The sequence below is a fragment of the Rhinolophus sinicus genome, chromosome 2, assembly GCF_057876585.1.
Source record: "Rhinolophus sinicus isolate RSI-liver-muscle chromosome 2, RSI-T2T, whole genome shotgun sequence".
Lineage (NCBI taxonomy): Eukaryota > Metazoa > Chordata > Mammalia > Chiroptera > Rhinolophidae > Rhinolophus > Rhinolophus sinicus.
The window spans coordinates 32,790,521-32,813,198 of NC_142502.1; the positions used below are offsets into that span (position 1 = coordinate 32,790,521).

Genomic DNA, 22,678 nt, shown 5'->3' on the forward strand with positions numbered 1-22,678 from the left:
ATTCTTTTTTCAGAGACATTAATACAAAACAATATTTGACTGCCATTTCTCCTTACAGGATTGAAAATCTGAGTAATGTTATATGAGATAGAATTTTTGAGCTCCTTCTTTAAATGTTGTAGTACTTGTAAAAAAGTGTCGTAGGTACCCTGCTATTGAGGCTTGCCTAGAGATGCAAGTGACAAAGATGATCCCTGGGTAACATTGGAATAGTTTATAGTTCATCAATGTACCTTCTGCATATTGTCTTTGATTTTATAACATGAAAAAGTCTCTACAGAGTTTGGTTAAGGGATTGCTACGATAATGATAAGCATGGTTGATGGAAGCTATTGGAAATTACAAAAACAAAAATTTGTCATTCTTTCCTCCACATAATGTGAAATAATTACCTTGATTGTATTTTCCTCCGAGCTGCCATTAGAACTGTTGAACACAAGAACACTCAGCAGTAGCTGAGCTTTGATAGAAATATGTCATTTTTGCCCTTGCAACTGGAATGCTACTGCAGAAAATTGTATGTACTCATTGCTTTGTAAGCCAGTAGAAATAGCCAAAAAGTATGGAAAAAATGATCCCTGTCTCTCTTTCTCTTACAGATCTTACACAGCTGCATCTAAATGAGGGACCCTAAATTTTATTCAGAATCTTAAGTGCAAGGAACTCAGAAAAAGATGTTGCATTGTTGGAATGTATATCACTGAAATGTGAGTTGGAGTTTGAACACACCAATCTACAGTATCTACCATAGTGAGAATACAGGAAACAAAGCCAGTTAACCCAGGGTTCTTAGAAGAAAATGATGCTAAGGTTAGATCGTTTCAGTTTTTGAATAAATAGGGAGAAGCATGTTCCAGGCAGAAGAATCCATACTTAAAAGATTCAAAAGTGAAAGAGGAGATCATATTAAAGAACTTAAAGTAGCTTGGAATGCTCAGAGGGTAGAAACAACAAGGAAAAGGACTAAAGATGAGGTGAGAGAGATAAGCAGAGCCAGATGGCTGAAAGGCCTGGTAACCATCAGCTCATTAGGAAGTGTTAACTCTTATTCTGTAAATTATGGAGATTCACCACAAGTCTGGTAGTTCTCAAATTCATCCCCTCCTCATTGCAACTAAAATAAGAATTTCCTCTCTTTCACTTTTAATTTCTTGTTTTGGAATACTTTTGGAGAGATACTCATGACATCAGGCCAGTGGCAGAAAACCTAGGAACATCAATCTATTATTCCTTCCAAGCCATGAAGAAAAATGCAAAAAACAAAGTGCATATTCCTACCAAACTGAAGCAAAGGGCTTTGTGTCATCAGGCAGTACCTCATGCTGAATTATGCTCACTTAAGAGTTTATACACACAAGTAATACACTACCTTTTGCAAAATGTTAGAAGAAGGATATAGGGACAGAATAAAGGTAGTAATAAAAACGTTTGATTTTTTTTCAACATTTCCACTGGTCGAAAGGTCATTAAGAAGGTCACCAATTTAAAAAAAAAAAGACCTTAGTAATGTAACAGCTTCTCGGTGCACTCTTAGAGAAGAGTTCAATGGGAAAATCCTTTTAAGCACCACCTACTTAACTCGCTTGCTTCCTCTCAATGAGAATGGTTATTTGTTGTAACTGAGGACAGGGTGCCTGTAATGACTCTCAATTCCCCACCCTCAATGCCAGGCAGATCTTTCTTATATCTACCCTAATTCCATTCTACACAACTCAAACATATTTTGTGTGTGTTTGTAAATAATAAGTACCTATCAGTGAATGTACACTAGCACTTGATGACCTAGGTCTGTTGTCATCAAATTCACTCTTTTTCTCAGAAAATACCTTACTTTCATATCATTCCTCTAAACTCATGCTATTATCCTTCATCGTTGATTTCAAAATTTCCTTCTTGCATAAATACATATTAACAACAAATCGTTTTCTTTGACCCTGCCCTCAAAATACATGGAGAAAACCGTACATGTTAACAGAACTTAAAAAGAAAAAAAAATTCTGAGTAATATACTTACTTCTATGTTGAAAACTAAGTAGGCTACAGTTTTTCTAATATTATATGTCCATTAATAGAAAGCACATATAAGAAAACAAATATACCAAGAGGCTTAGTAATTATTCATGAGCCTCACTTTAAGTACAACCTTATCCAAAAAGTGAATTTAGGCCTCTTTTCTTCCAGCTATATCCTTTCCCCCAAACTCTGCTCTAACCCAGGGAAAAAGTGCTGATTTTTACCCTTCTGTATTCAATTCTGCAATTAAAATATGAACTTTTAAACCTAAAAATTCCAGTGGAGCATTGGTAAATAGCAAGAGCAACACATATTCGAGGGTGTTCACGTTTCTGGCATGTGAAGGCCCACAGAAGAGGGTTTATTTTATATTGGTCTTTTGTATTTTTACATTTGACTGATTGAGTCAATGAAAACCAGCCCTAATTGTTGCTTTATAGGCGGACGATGTTTTCCATCACTGGCACATACTGAACTAAACCTTCGGGGAGTAAAACAGGGCCGGGCTGCTGTTTTCTGTTACTCTGCAAATCCGAAAAAGATTGGTAGTTCTGATTAATCTTTTATTTTGTTTAGTTGCCTACACAACGCCCTGCCAAATTACTTTATAATAAATAATAAAAGTCACTGAAAACTATGTGTTTATTCTCACCACCAATCCAAATAAAAGACTTTCTGTAAATGAGTTATTTCTAATAAAGCACAGAGTTAGAAAAAAAAATATTCAAAGCAAATTTGCTGCATGGTTTTATATTAGTAGAGCTCACAAAACTTAGGAAGAAATTCAACTAATAGTGATATGGTTTTAAAGGTTCTAGAAAACCTAAAGGCAGCAAAGCAATTCCAAATATATCTCTTCATCTTATAAAATGACATTTAATGAGTAAAACTTACTACTAGGGTAAACCTGATGCAATTCAGATTCTCCACAACAGTAGACTTCAGAAATATAATTTGTTGGGTATGTTAGAATAACATTTTTTTTAAATGTGCTAAAATAAAACAAGCATTAGCCTGTAAATGAAAAAAGACTGCATTTAATAGCAAACAGAACGCAATGTTGCCATAGACACTTTCTCAATGGGAAAATGAGTTAATGAGATCATTCTTATGCAAGAACATGGTGAACATCAAAGTATGATTACTACTAAGCACATGTATCATTCTTTGCAAAACACAGAATTGTTTATATTTATTTTTGTTATTAATGTTTCCTTAGCATCACCAATCACTGCTCCCATTTTTACAAATGAGGAAGTCAAGGTATAAAATGATTACATTTTTTTAACCAAGATAGTAAATGAGTTTATGGCCAGACCAATTCAACTCATCACCAGAGTAATTCTTATATGGGACAATGCGACTCTGCTTCTCTCTGTGTTCCTAGCTGGAGTGATACAGCCAACTCACTGAAACATGATGACCAAAGAATTATTAGCAAATGTGACATCTGGAAGTTGTTTCAATAGTGCAGGATGTTAAAGCAAGTGTGTGGGGGTAATTAATTGATTTAGCACATTTAAGGGAAGTTTCTTCTCAATTACAATATTTACTGGGAAATAATGGTGTACTAAAGAAATAGCATTTTTTCCATGGCTAAGGTTATCATAATGCCATTTCTTTCTCCCTCAGTGGGCGACGTAGGCACTTAAGTTGAGGGTTTGAGCTATAAAATGTGTCTTAAAACACTGGTCAATAGGATATTGGATAACTTTCTGGAAATTTTCAAAAGATCTGCTCTTAATACATTAAATTATATGGCTTCAGATGTATTTAGTTATTTTGCTTGACTGTTGCAGTGGCTTCCCTCACCTAATAATTCAAACACCTCTTAAAGTACTGAACAACCATTAGGATACGCATTGATTCTATAAGCTGCTGGTTACAAGCGTATTTTACACAGTCAAGAATTTGTAGAACTCAAAGGCTTCCTCTATTATTTATTAAATGGCAACTTTGCTGAGAGACAAAATGGTACGTGGGGTTGAGCCCAGTTGTGTTAACGGCAGCAGACCAAACCCAGACAAAATAAAATAAAAAAAAAATAATAATCACATCTGGATCCTGGGGCAAAATGAGTTTTTTAAGCATGCTGTGGAGGCTGATATATTTAACTGAAATTGAAAATAATTGGAAGATAAATGAATGGATGTTGTACAAAGTTTCTAATACACTTAGCTCTGGGTGGAATTAGAATAACTGCTTGGCCAAATTGTAAAAGTCTTATTGGATAACAAGATCAGCCTTGGTTCCTGAGAAGGTATCCTATTTTGTGTTCAGTATAATAGTTAAGGGGAAATGAAAAAAAAAAAAAAAAAAAAAAAGAATTGGACAAAATACTAGGAACTGAATTAGTTGATTAAATGAATGTTTACATGTAAACAGGCTCAGAGTAAGACAAAGAAAGTGTCACCTGGAAAGACCATACTCATCCCTTATAATATCTGTCACCTTTATCCTGAGGAACTGGCCACATTTCAGTCTAGACTCAGCCCAGCAGACTTAATAACTGGGTCTCTTTAGTGTTCCAGTCTTGGAAGAGTGGGGCATGTAAACTCAAACCAGCAAACCTCACAAAACATGATGTAAAGATTTGAAATGCCAATTTATTCACTTGCTATGATAAATCTAACTCAGTTAGAAGAGATCCTTGTGACATCCTGCACAGAGAAGTTTCTCTCATGGAGAAGACTAGAATTATGATATTTGGATCAGGACAAGGATATCAGGATGCATGTGAGCCTCACATTTTGATAACATGATTAATCTATCTCTGTGTCAGGGATGTCCCGGCTCACAGGACACCCTCTCCTTACACCAAATGTGTCTGGGTGGTTATTGCTCTGTTTATTTTCTTTTGTTTCACCTCTTCTAGATAGCTTCCCTATCCCTGTCTCACCAGCTTCTTTTGACTGGTCCATTTAGATGTATGCAGTCTTTCGGTGGAATTATGATGAAGTGGATTTCCAGTTTTATATTGATTTTGTACCTGTCTTGTTGAATCCATTTTATATTGACTTAATAGATGAATACTTACAGAGAAACCAAGTTTTAGGAATTAGGAGAGGTCAGTACACCTGGAGCATGGTATGCTTTGGGAGGAATGGTATTTGTTGAGTATATAAGATGGGCAGAACTAGTTGATCAAAGGCCTTGCTACTAGGATATGTCATAACTTGTACCTTGTAGGCATTCAGGAGAGACAGTTGGAAATAGAAGGCTTAAGTAAAAAAAATGATTGATATAATCATGGGGAGAGTAAAGAGAACAAGGTGGGAGGTAGCTGAGGACATTCATGTGTATATGAATATCTATATCTATATCTATATCTATATCTATATCTATATCTATATCTATATCTATATCTATATATTTTATTTTTTTTAAAAAAAATTTTAACTCTGCTCGAAATATACGTATCCTGTGGGCTAAGAAAATAAACCAGGAGGGACAGGTAGGATCATGAGGGTCTTGTATGTGCTAAGAAACTTGAGGAGTCATTAAAGAAATTAATGATCTTAGACAATTTGCCTTTCAAAAGATATCTCTAACAGCAATTTTCAAAAAGTATATTACAGGGATATGAGAAAGAAGGCAAACAAATTTAAGCAGGTTCTGTAGTAACACAAGTAATAAATGTTGATGGTCTGGAATTGAGGCAGTGGTCATGGAAGAAAAGAGACAAATTGGAAAGATCCTAAAGAAGTATAGTGGATAGGTTGACTGCAGAGGGGTAGAGGAAGGAATAGAGGATAGTTTGGGAAATTGGGTACACAGTGATGCTTTTCGTTATCGTAGAACCTGTAGAGTGAGCAGCAGGATTTGCGAAGATACTAAGTTGGTTTTGGACTTGTGTTTGAGATACAAGTTAGGCATTCATTTGGAGAGATTCAGTAGAGAGTTAGAATTTTGAATCTGGACCTCAGAAGAAAGACTCAGCCGTAGGTAGAGACCCAGCATTTAGGGACCCAGCATTTGGTTGCTGAAAGCAGGCAAATAGATGAGAGAGTGTGCTGTGAGAGAGTGTGCAGATTGAGAAGGGTAAAGCAGGGAGTTTTCCTGAGAAACAGCTATATAATAGAAAAATAGGGTGAAAGAATGGGAGTCTGCAAAAGAAAATAGGCAAGAAAGGCCAAAGAAAAGTAAAAGCAGAAAGGCTCCACAGAAGAGATAATGGGAATGAAGAATTGAGATGACAAATGAAAGCTACTCTTTTAGAAGATGGTCAGTGGAGGGAATGATAAAGACATGGCACCGAGTGGAGAAGAAACAGTCCCAGATCCCTCTCCAATGAGCTTTAGTGGTACCTGTGTATAGCTACATTTTAGCAAATTGCTCTGCTTTTTCTGATTTAGCTGGCTCCTTACCAGATGCAAAGCTCTTTGAAGGCAAGGATTGCATGTAATCTGGTCATGATTTTTGAGTGCATCTGACACTTCAGAAGTACTTGGTAAATACATGATGAATGAAAAAGGATGAAAACATTTTTTTAAGAGCTGAAAGAAAATAGTTAATAGAAAGAGGCTACATGTAACTGACAAAGAAGTAACTGACAAAGTAAGGATACTGAACCGATTTTCTTATAGAATGGGATCCAGAACATTTCTTGAGGCTTTTACTTTTGAATAAAATGCTTTTTCCTTCCCCTGAAATACAAAAAAAAAAAAAAAGAAAAGAAAAAAAAAAAAAGAAAGAGGTGAGGGTGGGTTAATACATGAATCAAATGTGTAAATGTATAGATGTAGGGCCAGAAAGCCAGGAAATTCATTCTAGATAGCCTTGCCGTAGGATGCATTTATTGAGTGGCTAACAAATGCCAGGCATATACATTTTCTCATATCGATTCATTTGTGAATCTATATTCATACTAGAGAGCTGTCTTTGGTTTTATTTTTTTGTATGTTTGTCGGGTTTTGATGTCAGAATTATCCTGGATTCATAAAATAGTTTTGATTGCTTTCCTTGTTTTTTTTCTATGATCTGGAACAGATTATATAGCATTGAGTTTACTATTTCCTTTAAAGTTTCACATAATTCACTAGTAAAATAATCCCTGGGGAATTTGGAGTAAGTTTTTGAAATGTTTTTCATTATGCCTGTAGTTATTATTCAATTCAGATTTTTCTAATTTTTATAAATTTTTATTGTTAGTTGATGTCTTTCATGAAAATCATCCATTTCACACAGTTATACATGTTTACTGCATACACTGGGTCTTGCAATATAATCTCAGGATTACATTTTATTCTATTTGATTTTTGTACCCTTGCTCTTTCTAATTCTATTTGTTTTGTGCTTTTTCTTAATCACATTTTCTAGAAACTTATCTACTCTGATTTTATTGCCAATAATCCACAGGCTCATTAATTCTATTTTTTTTCCTGATTCTAGTCAATTAAATATTGCTTTTAAAATAGTATTTTATCTTTTTATTCTTAGTTATTTTATTTATTGTTTTGCCAATTCGTGTTTAATAATGTGTATGTTGCAAGTTGTGAAATTTCTTCTGAATGTAGGCTGTTGCCATCAATTCCTCCAGCACTGCTTTCTATTATTTGGTATTTTGCCCAATATGTATTTGATCATCCTTGTATTTTCAGTTTCATTCTATGTCATTGCAGCTATTGTAAAGAATTGACTTTTTCTACCCTTATTTGAAGAGTTTTAAATATGAAAATTTAACTAGTTCATTTTCAGATTGACAGATGATGTTTGGCATTTTTCTCTTGGATTACTTTACATGCTTTATTAATATTTCTTTTCATTTTTACTTCTACTATATGAGCTATATCTTATGTACTTTTAAATGTTTTCTACGTATTTAAAAGTATATTACAATGTTTAAAAACTCATGAACATTGATTTTTAACTCTGTTTTTAATTCCAATTGTTTTAATTATCAAATAATGAAGCTGTATTGTACCTTCTCATAAAATTAAAAAGTAAAATAATTATAAAATAACAAAAGGTAAGGAGGAATTGATCATAGTTATTAGAAGTTTATTCAGGAATGTAAGGAAAGAAAGTAGACTATTCTTCCACACAATTTTTTCTTTTAACCTGTTTTTAACACTCATATATTAACTACATAATTTTGTTAAAAGGAAAAAAATGTAGTATAAGAAAAATAACAATATAGAGACTTTGTTCCTCATATAAACTAAGAAATCTAGTGATTTTATTATTCCTACCATCACCACTTGATAACCTTGCAAATAAAATCTAGGATGATACACCTTAGTTTTTGTTGTTATCAAATTATAGTTTTATGTTGTATATAACTTTTTATGAATAATTTTTCTTTGGATTCAATAATTCTCATTTATAAAACAAGTAGACTTAAGTCAATGCATTTCATTGGAGTAAAATGTTAGTAATAGTCTTTGAAAATCTTATTTTTCCATATTTAAAATTCAAATTAGCAATTAATCTCTCAGTCACTGAATGATTTTATGTAAGTTTTTCAGGAGGAGGATATGAATGGTATATTTACCAATATCTTGTAGAGTTGATCATAGTTTTTCCATTGCCTTCATATGAAATTCTTGAATCATATTTTTTCTCTCACAATATTATTTATCTTTCCATTTTGCAGTAGATAAGTCTAATTGTAATTTTGTTCCTTTGGGTGTGTATTGGAATAATTTTTGAGATATTTAAGCAATATGTTTTTTCCTGGATTTCTCACAGCTCTCCCACTCACTGAATCAAAGACAATCATCACTGCTCATGGGGAGAGGAGGGCTTTGACTGGAGCAAAGATATAATAATTCAGCTTTGAGCTCCAAATCAAAAACTGAGTTTACAGTGAGACACTAATTTTCAAATGTAGGCTTGTGGGGATTCAGAAATTCCAAAATTCTCCCTTTAGCTAACAGAATAGATCTTGCCACTCTGATCACTGTATTTTACCAAAATAAGAAAGGAGTATGACTTGACCAAAATAGAGAGAGGAGTATGATTTGACATAAGATAATTAATAGAAAAGAGGCAGCTTTGATAAGGAGCAAGGAATTGTTAGATTTCTATGTATTCTTTTCCTCTGCATTCTTTCCCGCTGCTCTAGGGTCAGATCACACAGAGACATGAAATGAAGCACAAGAAAAATAGGTGGAAGGTTTTAGAAATTCCTAAGGAAAAAGCTAAGGGTATAACTTTGTAAGGAGTAGACCAAAAGGCTGAAAAACTTAGAAAAATTTTAAGCATTTCCAAAAAGAACAATTGGCATTTCCTAAAGGAAAAAAATGGTGTCCATCAAATGCTATAGTAAATACGCCCATGGGAAGAATCTGGAGATATAGCCCTTAGCAAGATCTCAGATTGCCATTGATTTTGGTATCTACGAGACCCCGAGTAGGGAAAACAACAGGGCTAAGAGAACCCCTGGGCCAGAAAAGGCCTGAGTTCTACACATGGGAGCTACAGAACGCAAAGACATCTTGAACTGAGGTTATAGCAGGGCCACAGACTTCATCTGGGAGGGTCGACGCCATACCCTAAGAAAAACAGTTGAGGACAGTAGCTGCTCCTGTGAACACCAATGCAACATGCCCAATAATCAAAAGAAATAAAGGACTTACTTTCCAGTGGAGCAAGTGAGGGTCTATGACGATCAGAAGACACCTTCTAGCCTCTGTCCTTTCACGACATGGATACTTTTCCCTGAGCATACACATCACCTGGAGAAAAAGAGGCAAAAAGAATCCTTGAAAGGGAGAAATAGATCTGACAAATAAATCTTGAAGATTTAACCTAAAGGAATTCTATGCATACATCAGACAAAACTAAAATTAACTAGTTTAAGCACTCTCTCATCTTTTAACCGTGACATAGAGGTTTTGTCTCAAGATGATGACAATTACAGAAATTTTTAGTGTGTAAATTTACACATTCATTTGTAGTGTGTACATTTTGCCTTAGTAACCTATATTTTAAAATCCTGCTTGAGCATGTTTATTGATTTGTTTCTTTTATAATCCTTGAAATTTTCAAATTTTGCTAGAATCCATCTAGGTGTGCATTTTTTTTAATGAATTTCGTCTACACACTAAGATGAGGAAAATGAGGAAATTTTTTAAATGAGGAAAATTCTTTGCTCCTCTGCATTGTTTCTCACCATCTCTTAGGCTTCTCTACTAACTGCCTACTTCAACTCATCTCGTGCCTTGTGCTGCTATGCTTGGGGCTTCTGGGTGACACGGCAGTGGGAGAAGAGGCCAGGTCAGGACACACTTAAGGGTATTTGTTAAAACTAAGCAAGGATTGATGTTTGTGCCCAGTCATGATACAGACTCCCAGTGCCTCCAGCTGAACACCTTTCTCTTTTTAATAGAGATGAGATGAAATCTTAGCACTGTGACCTTGGGTTTGGCAATGATATGACACCAAGGTCACAAGTAATAAAAGAGAAGATTAACTGATGCACTTTATTAATAGTAAAAACTTTTGTGCCGCAAAAGTTATCATGAAGAATGTGGAAAAGCCACAGACTGGGAGAAACTATTTGGAAGTCATATATCTGATAAAGGATTTGTATCCAGAATATATAAAGCACTACTACAATTCAATAATAAAAGATAAATAACTCAAGTTTTAAAAAAGCAAAAGATTTGAATAGACATTTCTTCGAAAAACATATAGAAATGGCCAACAAACAAATGAAAAGTTGCTCAGCTTTATCAGTCATGCAAATCAAATGCACAATCCAGAGCAAAAGCCCAATGAGATAACACGTCATACCCACCCCCCCAGAATGTATTTATATACATTCTGTAACAACTATTGATGAAGATGTAGAAGAACCTGGAAACCCTAATACAATTGGAAACATAAAATTATGCAGTCACTTTCAAAAACAGTTTGAAAGTTACTTGAAATATTAAGATAGAATTACCATATGACGCAGCAATTCCACTCCTAGGTCTCTATCCAAAATAAATGAAAACATATGTCCACGCAAAAAGTTGTACACAAATGTTCCTATCTACGTTATTCATAATAGACAAAAAATGGAAATCTCTCCTCAACAGATGAAGAAAATGTGGTGATCCATACAATAGAATATAACTTGGTAGTAGAAAGGAATGCAGTACTGATACTTGCCACAGCAGAAATGAAAGACGCCAGTTACAAATGACCATATATTATTTGGCTCCATGTATATGAAATGCCCAGAACAGGCAAATATATAGAGAAAGAAAGTAGATTAGCGGTTGTGTAGGGCTCGGAGTAGGAGGTGGAACTAGGGAGTGACTGCTAATAGGTACAAGATAGCTTTTTGAAGTGATAAAAATATTCAAAAATTATATTACGGTGATTGTTGCAAAACTCCGTAGTATGTGAAAACCATTGATTGTATTGCACACTTTAAGGGGGTAAAAAATATGGTTCTATAAATGATATATTAATAAAGGTGCTGTTTAATTTTTTTTTTTTTTTTTTTAAGCAATACAAGAAAGAGCCACACATATACTCTCCCTAGCAAGGGCCTGGTACTACTTCCAGATCCATCCAGATATTATATACTACTCTTCTGGCACAGGCCTGACCCATCAGATGACCAGCAGAATTACCACACAATAGATCAAAATCATCATTCATGAAGCTGTTGATGAAACATGACATTTGTTAAAAATATGAGATATTTTTGGTCAATGTAAAATGGACAAAAGTGTGATTTATAACAAAATCAGTGTAGGAAGGTTTAAAATATTTGGATAGATGTGTGAGTGAGGAGGAAAGGAATGACCATGTAAATCTTGTAAGAGAAAAGTGGCTGCCAGGCCTTCTGGTCAGTGATATAAGTCTTAAGGGTGATGGGTGGAAGCTTGACATTCCTCTCACTTGTCTAGACAGATTGTTCTGTTTCTGGGGTCTAGGCTTGAGTTAGCTAATGGCCTACCTGTGTTGCAGCAATTAGAGATCATAGCTTCCAAAAATTAAAAACATCGATTACTCTATTTAAATTAGAGTGATTTGAAATTGGCATGTGTTAGATGTTTTCATATGTATTTTGTAAGGGCAGTGAATGCAAGAGAATTAGGAGGGGGTAGATAATCACTTTTGTAACCTATGAGTGAGATAATTGTATTTTAAACTTCTTCCACATGAACTTAACTTTCTCTGCCATGTTCTCTCATGGAACTGATTGTGATTTTACCAGTTCCTTCACATAAAAAGAAATATCAGTGGTCATTCCTTTGCCAAACACATCTGTCCTGCCTTTTCCTAAATACTCTTTTCTCTATCAATGGTTTTCTCTTCCTCTGATGGAGAATCAACTCTTTTACCTGTCTTTTTGACTTTGGCCACTCTCACCGTAGGATAACCATTGAACTCCATGCTCAATCCTACCCCCTCTAGTCAGCAATTTGTTTATCTTCAGGCTCTTTGGATTCACACAAGAACAAGATTTTAAAGAACCACGTTTTCCCAAGTAGTTGATTTGAATCTAACCATTGAAAAATACTTAATTCCTCTTTTGAATGTCTTCTACCTCACCCTACTAGAGTTGAGCAATGAGGAGAATTCTTCAAAATTACTATTTGAAAATATTTTGTGTTTAACCAGTATATAATATTGTATTTAAGATAGAAAATAACTGGCCAGTGATTTCAGAATGCAAGGGAACTTCTATTCAAATAAGAAATAAAGACATTCTGAATTAGACTGTCTTGCCTTTTCCACAAATCTCTGTTGCCGCTTTTGGCTGCTATTAAATATGTATTAAAATTTTTGTGATAGCAATGCATACCAAGAGAAACGTCTCTTGATTGGGGGCACACTTGGGGTCATCTGAAATCTCTGCATTTTAGGGCAAGGGCCAGACATGTTTCTGCCAGGCCACGCACAATCTCATACCATAGGATGCCACCAGGCAAGATTCCCGCTGCTTCTGCAGGGCCTTGCCCTTTCCCTCAGGTACCAGACCAGCAAGCTCAAAAATAGAGAGAGCACAGTTAAACATAATTTTCATCTTGAGACTATGAAATCCTCGATAAAAGCCACACATATGGAAAAAATATAGGGTGCAATTATCACTAGTAAGTGCCAAGAATGGTCTTATAGCTTGAACTTATATCTCGTATTATTTAACTTAATTTGAGTTAAATATGATTCTTCACATTAATAGAAGAAATGTTTTAATAAAACTCAAGTTAGGGTAGGAAATTGTTTCTGTTATTGTTTAAGAAGATCCAAAAATCGTGCTTTTAGGATGATGTGACTCTTCTATGAAGAATTAATGGGTTCTAGTGCCTGGTGATGAACCCCCTCTTTTAAGACAGAAAGGAATAGACAGACAAATAGTCTAAAAAAAAGCAATAAAAGTAAAAGCTTGCAGCAAACCAACCAGAAGCCCACCCTGAGGCCTTCCCTGGTCTCCTTTATTCTCAAAATCCTACATACCCTTTCCAATTACCTAGAGGAAGAAACAGGTGGGAGATTAAAATGCCAAATGCAGCACAGGAGACCATAAAGATTTATAAAACATCTTATAGAGGAGAAGGGAAGCATGCTGACTATTGAGAAAGGGCTTTAACCTACAAGAGAAGGGAGATAAAGACTTAGATGGGATATGTGTTTATTGTCCGTAAGTGCCACCCCTTGAGACATTTGGTACGAATAATAGAGAGGCAAAGGGAATTACTGGTAAAGACTAACCAAACTCAAGAACAGAGTGAGCCTAACCACCCTCCCCAGAAGACCACATATATTTCTGGATATAAAGGTATAAGTCTAGAAATAGTATGGTTTAAGCACCTATCCTGATGTCAGGAAAACTATAGGTACTTAATAATTGGTATAATTATTCCACATTAAAGATGTTGATAGAGTATAACTTGGAGAGTTGGTACAAGAAAATTGGCTGGAAACTGCAGTTTGAATTTTCATGGACTATACCCCTTGTCCATGCGCGCGCGCGCACACACACACACACACACACACACACACACATCCTGAAACATGAAACCACAGCCGTGTGATCTAAGAATATCTCACATTTGAACATGTTACAAGGTACTTTTACCTACACTATATCACCTCAGGATTAACTTGAGACCTGGTGTAATTATCCTAAATTTACTAATAAAGAATTTGGTTCAGAAAAAGTCATACAGCTTATTTAAAAAAAGGAAAATTATGATTTAATATGTGTGACTCACAAAATAAGCATAAAATATGTTTTTTTTCCATCAAATCTGTTATATATTTTTAATTCAGGGTCTCAACTCCTGCTCCCCGCGCCAGAATGCAGGATATGGTGAGGCCTAAAAGGAGCATCAATGGAGCCATGGATAGGGGGCTCATACCACTATATTCTCGTGGGCGGCTGGGTTGAAGACACACTCTGCAACCTGCCATCCGCTTCTCTGCCAACCAACGCCCCAGCGTAGCCACGGCAGTTATATTAGTGGTTAATGGCTAACCGGTAATAGCTGGTGGCCAACTAGTCACAGCTGATGGCCATCTAATACCTAAGCCAGCACCTTTCCACGTGAGGCTGAGAGCCTGGAAACTGCTCTCCTGGCTCTGTCCTCACAATATTTGTCAATAATTTAAAGGCAAAAAAACCCTGATTGATGTGTTTTTGGTAACACCTTTTTTTAGACTACTTTTGAATATCTATGATTGAAGTGTTCAAAAAGAACATTGATCACTATGGGATAAATTACTTGAATGAATTACGAAGAAAAGTTCTGATTTTTGTGCAAGGGGTGTATTCTAGACTAAGGATTTTTCTTAAGATTCTGAAATTAAACATATGCCTCCAAACCCCGAAGACTGATTTCCTTCTGAAGGCCACCATCTCCTCTCCTCTACATGAGGAATTCATATTCCTTTTAGTAATGTTAGGTTGATCTATCAATCAAACAAAGAATTTGATCTTGTTACTCTAAGAGAGTTGCCTTAAGCACTTTGCAAAGCATCTCTACATTGATTAACAATAAATGATGTCTCTGCTGCCCTACTGGATTTTCTAAAGTTGGGGAGATAAGGGGTAAATGAACAACAGCCAACCATCTCTCTAAGTGCTTTACAATAACTCATTTAATCCTCACAACACCCATGTGAGCACAAGTACTATTGTTAACCCCATTTTACAGATAACAAGCTGAGGCATAGAGAGGTTAAATAATCTGCCCAAGTTTACCCAGTTCTCTATCTACCTAGTAGATAACAGACCTGAGACAGAGAACCAGACATTCTGGCGCCACCTGCTTTCAATGCCACGGTGGTAAAGATAGAAATTTAGGTTCATTCTCACAGAGAAAATGTTATTAAGGCCTAGACTGAACAGATAACATGGGAATAAAGACGAAAAAGAAAAGGCAAAAATCAATTCTTAAAAAAGTATGACAAACCCTGGAGACTGGCGATGCATATGAATCGAGAGCAGTGGGAAAACCAGTGTTTCTTGTCTGGAAATGGGAATAAAGGGATCACTGATTGAAATGGGGTGCAAATGTGTTATGAGGAAGGAAAAAAATGACAACAGCTTGATCCTCAAGTATATTTTGAGTATATTCTATTTCTTTTTTCATTAGAAGAAATTCAATTTAAGATGAAGAGAGGAAGAGAGGGGAAAGGAGAACGTTTCAAAGAATAAGGTTAAAGTCATCACAGCTTGACTGAATCTTAAAAATCAAAAAGTATGCCAGAATAGCAGGTATTTGAGACTCACTGTTAGAAACAATTTTATTTTAAACACATGTGCTTTCTTAATGATACTGCTAGCTTGGTGGCTGTGCAGCCTGCCTTCAGCAGGAAGTGCTGATTTGCTTAATTTTATTAAGCCCATAAGAAAGGTAAATCTGTCTCCTGAACTTAAAAGGCCTCTGCTCCAAAGTAAGTTTGACATGGACCAATAATCACCCTGACATTCCTGTGGCTTTGCCTGCTCTCAAAGCTGCTGAGTGGCACCAAGAGGAAGAACCTGGTTGAACAAGCCTCGTTATAACAATGGCCCATCCTGCCAGGCCTGGGAAGGGATAATATCCCTAAAACAGCACAAGTAGGGATGCTGCACATTAGGCTCCACCACGGTGGATGCCCTTGGGGAGAGGGTTTGGAAAGTTCTTGAAGCCAACAGTGGCAGAGAGAATGACGTGTTTCCTGAAGTTAACAATGGAGTTGCTTGTGAGAATGGCCTTTGGAAATTGCATGCTTTACAAAAGTGAACTCCGCAAACTGGGCATACCCAAAGAGCAGGGATCATATTTTGGTCACCATTGTATCTCCAAAATACCATAAGTCCTGGTCCTGAGCAAATGGTCTCTACCCAGGTGATGCCATTAGAAGCTTGCTTCTGTGAAGGGTGGTCATCCCAGTTTGCAGAGGAGAGTCTTAGTTTACTTTTTGGTCCTAGGAGCCTGTTCAGTTGGCATAAGTCCAAGTGTTTTAACTTTTTCCCCAAGAATTATTATTAACAGTGGCATAACAAATAAGTCGGGGAAAGTCTAGTAGACGTCAACTTGATTTCCAGCTTCTGTCCTTTTCTTACTGGCAGGAGGTATGAGTTACAACTACACTGAAGGATGACCAGTGATAGCCTCTCTCTCTCTCTCTCTCTCTCTCTCTCTCTCTCTCTCTCTCTCCCTCTCTTTCTATTTTTATTTATTTTTGTATCCTTTCCAGATTCAAGGAGAAGGTGTAGGGCATTCAGATATGAGCAGCCAACCCCTTTTGTTTTGGTGGTAGTAAAAGAAGTGTTAGATACTGCTCCCCCACCAGCCACTTGGTGTAATGGCCAGTTGTGTTGCAGCCTATGGGGACATCAAGATTCATAAAACCACCAGGATCCTAGAAGGAAGTGTCATTGCCATATATATATATATATATATATTAGATATATATGTGTGTGTATATATATATATATATATATATATATATATATATATGTATATTAGATATATATGTGTACATATACATATGTTCACCTATGTATAGAAAATAGAGACTGAGAACTCTAGTCTTAAAATATACAGCAAGTGATTTGAATACTCTTGTTATAGGGATGTCATTGACCAATATAGATCTATAGCTATTTATCATATTGTTTGCTTATACTCTTTGAATTTTGCAATAAATCCTTTTGTCATCAATGTACTCAAAAATGAAAGTGTGTGTTTAATTAAAAAATTTTTTTCAATTAAACTTTAAAATTTCTAATTTAATTTTAAGTAATTTATATGTAAATAATTAATTTTAAGTAATTAAATTTAAGTTTAATTTTAAGTGATAAATTAAATTTTAATTTTTAAATTAAGTACTAAGCTTCCTATTCATCACAAAGGCCATAGTGATATCACTGAGCAGATGACAACTAGTGGCCAAAAATTCTGCTAGGAAGTTAGCAGCATCAACTAAAAATTATTATTTTATGAAGACTGTGCCCAAAAGGACTATTTACATATGCAAACACAAAAGGTATCTTTATATTATCACTCTGTGAAGAATGAGTTTTCATTTATGTCAAATGACTGTTGGTGTAACTTAATGTTGCTCATTTTCATTTTTGTGCATGCATAAAGCAGGAAGTGATAGCAGAAGATACTGTGGCTCCATTAGTAGTAGAACTTCTCAGGTTTAAAGGATTTCAGATTTGTATCAGCAGATGCCTCAAAATGAAAATCAGTTAATTCCAATAAGATGTCTTTTTTCTATTTTTCCATATGGTTGCTGGAATCAAAGCAAAGCTTTTGAGATTTATTCTCTCAAGGGTGAAAAATCTAACATTGTGAATTACAAAAAACGCAACATTGAAGTTATAGTATTTGTTATTGTGGTGATAGTATGAGTAGAAAATTTTGTGGAGCACAGCACCATGGTAATAACAATGTTAAGAAACCTATAGAAATGTATATGGAATTGATTGTATGTGCCCGTAATTCACAATTTCTTCCAAACAAGTAATAAAATTCTACCAATTGAGATAGAAGTGACAATGGTCAGAATCTACAAATATTTTTATATGTACACAGGTGGAATAACTAAACTGTCATGATAAAACTAATATCAAATAAAAAATGTTTTCAGCATGGCAGTATACTCTTTCTCTCTTTGCAGCCTCTGATCACTAAGATTTTAGGAATGTGTAAGTCTTTGAATAAACTACTTTATAAATCAACCTTAATGTCCTCCAATCATATTGATGTTTTCTTATAAATGATTTCTCCAAATTTTGGTTGCATTTGTTCAAAGTTGGAAACTTTTAAGCAAGGTATTCAACAAATGGTGTGGCAAAAAAAGGAACTTTACGTTGAAGCTTTTAGCAAATTGAAATTGTTGAAAACTGTATCTTGCATACAGGAAGACTTTTATCTCTACAAAAGCAATGGAGAGCTGAACAATTAAACAGTGAGATCACAGACAGTGTATAAAATCCAGTTTTGAGATTGCATGACAGCTTTGACTATCTGACTTGTGGGAAGAATTCGTTGATAAATCTCCTATTTTTTAAGTAAATAAATTTATATCCTGCATTGGAATGGAATAAAATTTTTAAAAACCCACAATTTTGCAACATCTAAATTTGGTGAAACTTTCAGGGAAATCATAAATAGAATGACTTATTTGACAAATGTTGTCTTATAAAAATATTTGTTAAAGGAAGCTGCTCTAAATGGAAGCAAAAAGGCAGTGCCTGTGAAAATATTTGGGCTGAAATATTTATCCATTTCAGTATAAAATAAATTGGAATTGAGAATGTAATTCATTTAGCAGAATTTATTCGTAGATTACCAGCTCCCTCAGCACATTTAAGGAAAATATTTTCTTACCTACTTTGCAAAGAAATATTTAATGATGTCAATAATTTCAAAATTTTAAACATAAAATTCTAATTAAGAAATATCACAGACAATTTGATGGAAAAAATAAAAATAGTAAGTCCACATTGTAAAAAACACATTCCTCTTGTTTTGGACATGGTATTAGAAACAGATTCAGCTAAGTAACTAACTAAAGTATGTGAATATGTTCCAGGACAATCCCTTTTCTAATAGTTTAAATAATCAGTATAATCTTTTAAAGTTTTTTAATGTGTACAAATATACATTAGTTTTATCTTTAAGGAACAACTTCAGTTTTGAAATTAATTTTTTAATAGAATTGCTTTGTAGGTCCATGAACAAAATACTAAAAAATTTCAGACAATAAATAATATTTTCAAACACTAAATAATCTTTCTAAAAATTATATAAATTTATTTTTAGTGCTCCCTTTCACTCTCAATGTATCCCATAAATTTTAAGGCCATCCTTATTTTGGGCATCCAAATCAGTTTCTGAAGTCTGAGAAAAAGCTATAATTTGTCTTCTTACAGATGCTGCAGGTATTTCATGTAAATCTAACATTCATATTGATCTCTATTTAAGAGAATATTGTGCCCATGGAAGTGTTCCTAAAGCTCCTGGGGAGAAGATGTAATCACATTAAGCCAAGTTTTAGTTCTTGAGAAATCAGTGGCCCAACACTGTGATAGAGGCCTGTTCATCATAGGAAATACAACAGTTGGTCAGTGTAAACTCTTGGTGGCTGTGAAAGGTGGTTGGGTGAAATTTATGAGGTGGTATTGCTCTACTTCTGTTCAACTCTTTTTTTTTTTTTTTTTTAAGGACAGATCACCTGTGCTCCAGCTGCTGCCTTTCAGTGACTGCAGTGTATAGTTTTGAGTGGCAGTGAAATTTTGACGCTATTGGGCGGTGATGTACTAGTGAACCCAGAGGTGGTGAATCAAAATCTGAGATATTTTTCTCACTGTATCGGATTACAAAACAGTTCACAGGATTTAAAGGCTACGTTTTCCTTGGTAGCCTTGTGGGGGTTCCCAGAAGAAGACAATCTTTTCATTTGCACAACTGTTTACAATAATTTAGAAGATAATTTAATCTTCATTTTATATTTTAATCTAAGGAGTGAGGAAAATTTATTCTATACAGTAAAGAGCAAGCACAAGCTTTGATATATAGCTCTTTCCTGTGCCTAGTGAGACAAAGTGGGACATTTAATAGGTTATCTTCCATCCCCACTTGCCATGTTTCCTTAGTAAACACAATCCCCTTTTACAATCATGGTGACAGTGTTATCTCCAAATTTACCACTAGATTTTGGAAGATATCTCACCCACCACTTTATTTCCTGCTTTCTCACTGAGTGAGTAGTCACAGGTATTAGCTGCCAAATCTTCCCACCTCAAGTGTAAGTACATGATGATTGCAGTATATCATATGGTCAGAGGCATGGATGTACCTCAGAGCCCAGCTTTGCCCAGACTACAGTCAACCATGGGCCATGAATGAGTCACACACTCCCACCTTAAGGGAAAGCTTTCTTGGGTCTGTGCAAATGAGTATTAGAATTAGCTATATTTTCACTTAGTATATAATACATGATACCCCTTCTTTGATTTTTCTGTACTCATGTTGCTAATCAAAATAACAAAAAACAGTACATTCAAGCAATTGTACGTGTTACTGCGCTGGAATAAAATCTGACAATGACAGCTTCTGAGATTATTAATTAAAATAATAATGATAGTGACAAATAATAGTAATAATAACAGTGATACTGATATATACCAGGCACTATGCTCAGCATTTTACATATCATTTAATTTTCACAACTGACTCTTTAAGATCAATACTATTATTATCCCCATTTTACAGATAAGAAAACTACAGCACAGAGAGATTAAGTCTCTTGCTCAAGGTCATACAGCTACTAAGTGAGAGAACAGGGAATTGAATCAAGCTGCCTGGATCCCAAGGTCATGCTCATAACAGATTATACAGGTTTGTATTACATTGGCTTGCATCCCTGGAAGAAACCCTACTTCAATATGATGAACTATTTAAAAAATATTTTAATGAGGTTTGCTAGCACTTTCTTAATGTTTTCTCATTGTAGATAAGTGATATGGTTTTCATTTTTTGTGTGTTTTCCTTTTTTGTGTGTTTGTACATATATATTATAATTTTTTAATGTTTTATTTTCTATTTTTGTCAGATTTTATTAGTGTCTGACTTTCATAAAATAGGAAGTTTTCCATATTTTCTATGTCCTAAGACAAATTAAAAAAGCATATAACCTTTAGAAAATTGAAACTACTAAGTATAAAACTCTGAATCTGAACCTTTTTCTTGGAGTTAATGAGTACACAGCTGTGTGAAGTGTCCTCTTGCAAATTTTTAATATCTTCAATATCCATTTATTCTATAAATATTTACTACAGCCTGCTACACCCATGAGGTATTAGATTATGGATGTGCTAGGTTTTAGATAAATAAAATGAGTAAGACAAAGCCTTGGGAATTAAAAAGCTTACTATGAATTCAGTTTTTATTATGTCCCTTTTTGATTTCTAACATTATTTGTATTGGTGTTTTTAATTTCTTGACTAGAATTTAAACAAAATTTTGTTTGTTTTATTTCACTTTTCCCCAAGAATCAGTTCTCAGATTCATTTATTAATTGTATTTTTATACTTATATTTTTTATAATTACATATTTTAAAAGGAAAATAGAAAAAAAAATTATTTTCCTACTTTCTAAGTAATTGACTGATGTTATTTATTTTCTCCTAAGAAGATGTTTTAAAATTTCAAACGCTCAATTGTCACCTTTTGAAATAATACAATCCCATAAATCTGCATAATTATCTGAATATAGCTTTGGTTGCATCCTATATAACTTGATATTAATATCCTTATTTTTATTGAAATTATATTGCATTTATATTTTTCCTTTTATTGTCCCAGTTGTATGAATAATATTTAAGTGGATATAAAGATAATAGCATGTTTACATTACTGACTTTGCTTTTAAATTTGGATATGTGTACCTCGTGGTAAAATGTTATCTAAAAATTTCTACTATTTAGAATTTGTTGAGAATTTCAGTATGTTTCATGATCATGTACATGTTATATATTTGTTTATACAATTCTTTGTTTTATGCTTTTCAATCTATTAACATCGTGTTAATTAAATCCTTTGTCACCAATTTTTTTATCACATTTGACCCAAACTCATAGATAGCAATATTAATTTATATAGCATTACAGTTTTTTAGGGGGTTAATTCTCTAACAATCTTCATTGTAAATTCCTTTATCAAAATAGTATCACCCTTCTTGTCTCTTTAGTTTGTTTTGCCATTAATTTTACTTGGTTGGATTTTAATATTGATAAATCTGATATCTATTTTCATTTGCCTACTAAGCCATTATTATCCAATAGTCAGTCAACTTTTTGTACCATTTTCTTTATCATATAGCGCTTGTAAGCAGCACACAGTTGAATTTGTTATATAAAGTGCCATGTTTTATTATTAAAGGACATTAAATAACATATCCATTGTCATTGGTGAGGTTTGTTTTTCTGTCATCTTAAGAGAGTACATTCTTTTAGTTTTTAAAATTTTTTTTCTGTTTTCCTTGTGGTCTTTTTATGATATGATTTTGTTTGTTTTTAATCTTCCAGTAAAATTCTATGAATATTTATCTTTAAGTTTTTCAAATCAACTCAAATAAATATTTATCTTAAAAATCAAAACAGGAAAGAAAATATATACTTTTGATTTTCTAAGATTTGGAATTTGGGGTTTATTCCCCTACACTCTTATACCAAGTTACACATTTTTATAAATTCAACCATGAATTATAG

The 22,678-nt window shown here is 34.2% G+C and overlaps 2 long non-coding RNA genes across 2 annotated transcripts in view; one reads left to right on the forward strand and one right to left on the reverse strand.

Annotated features, from left to right (window-relative positions):
* The window catches only part of LOC148758762 (uncharacterized), a 260,092-nt gene that overhangs the window by 42,068 nt on the left and 195,346 nt on the right, over nt 1-22,678 (reverse strand). Inside the window, exon 3 of the long non-coding RNA XR_016019711.1 lies at nt 9,594-9,692. This is a non-coding gene — a long non-coding RNA (uncharacterized LOC148758762). The remainder of the gene's footprint in view (nt 1-9,593; nt 9,693-22,678) is intronic.
* LOC141571709 (uncharacterized) lies at nt 594-21,466 on the forward strand. Its single transcript, XR_012496743.2, has 3 exons — nt 594-707; nt 19,632-19,741; nt 20,682-21,466. It is a non-coding gene; the product is annotated as an uncharacterized LOC141571709 (long non-coding RNA).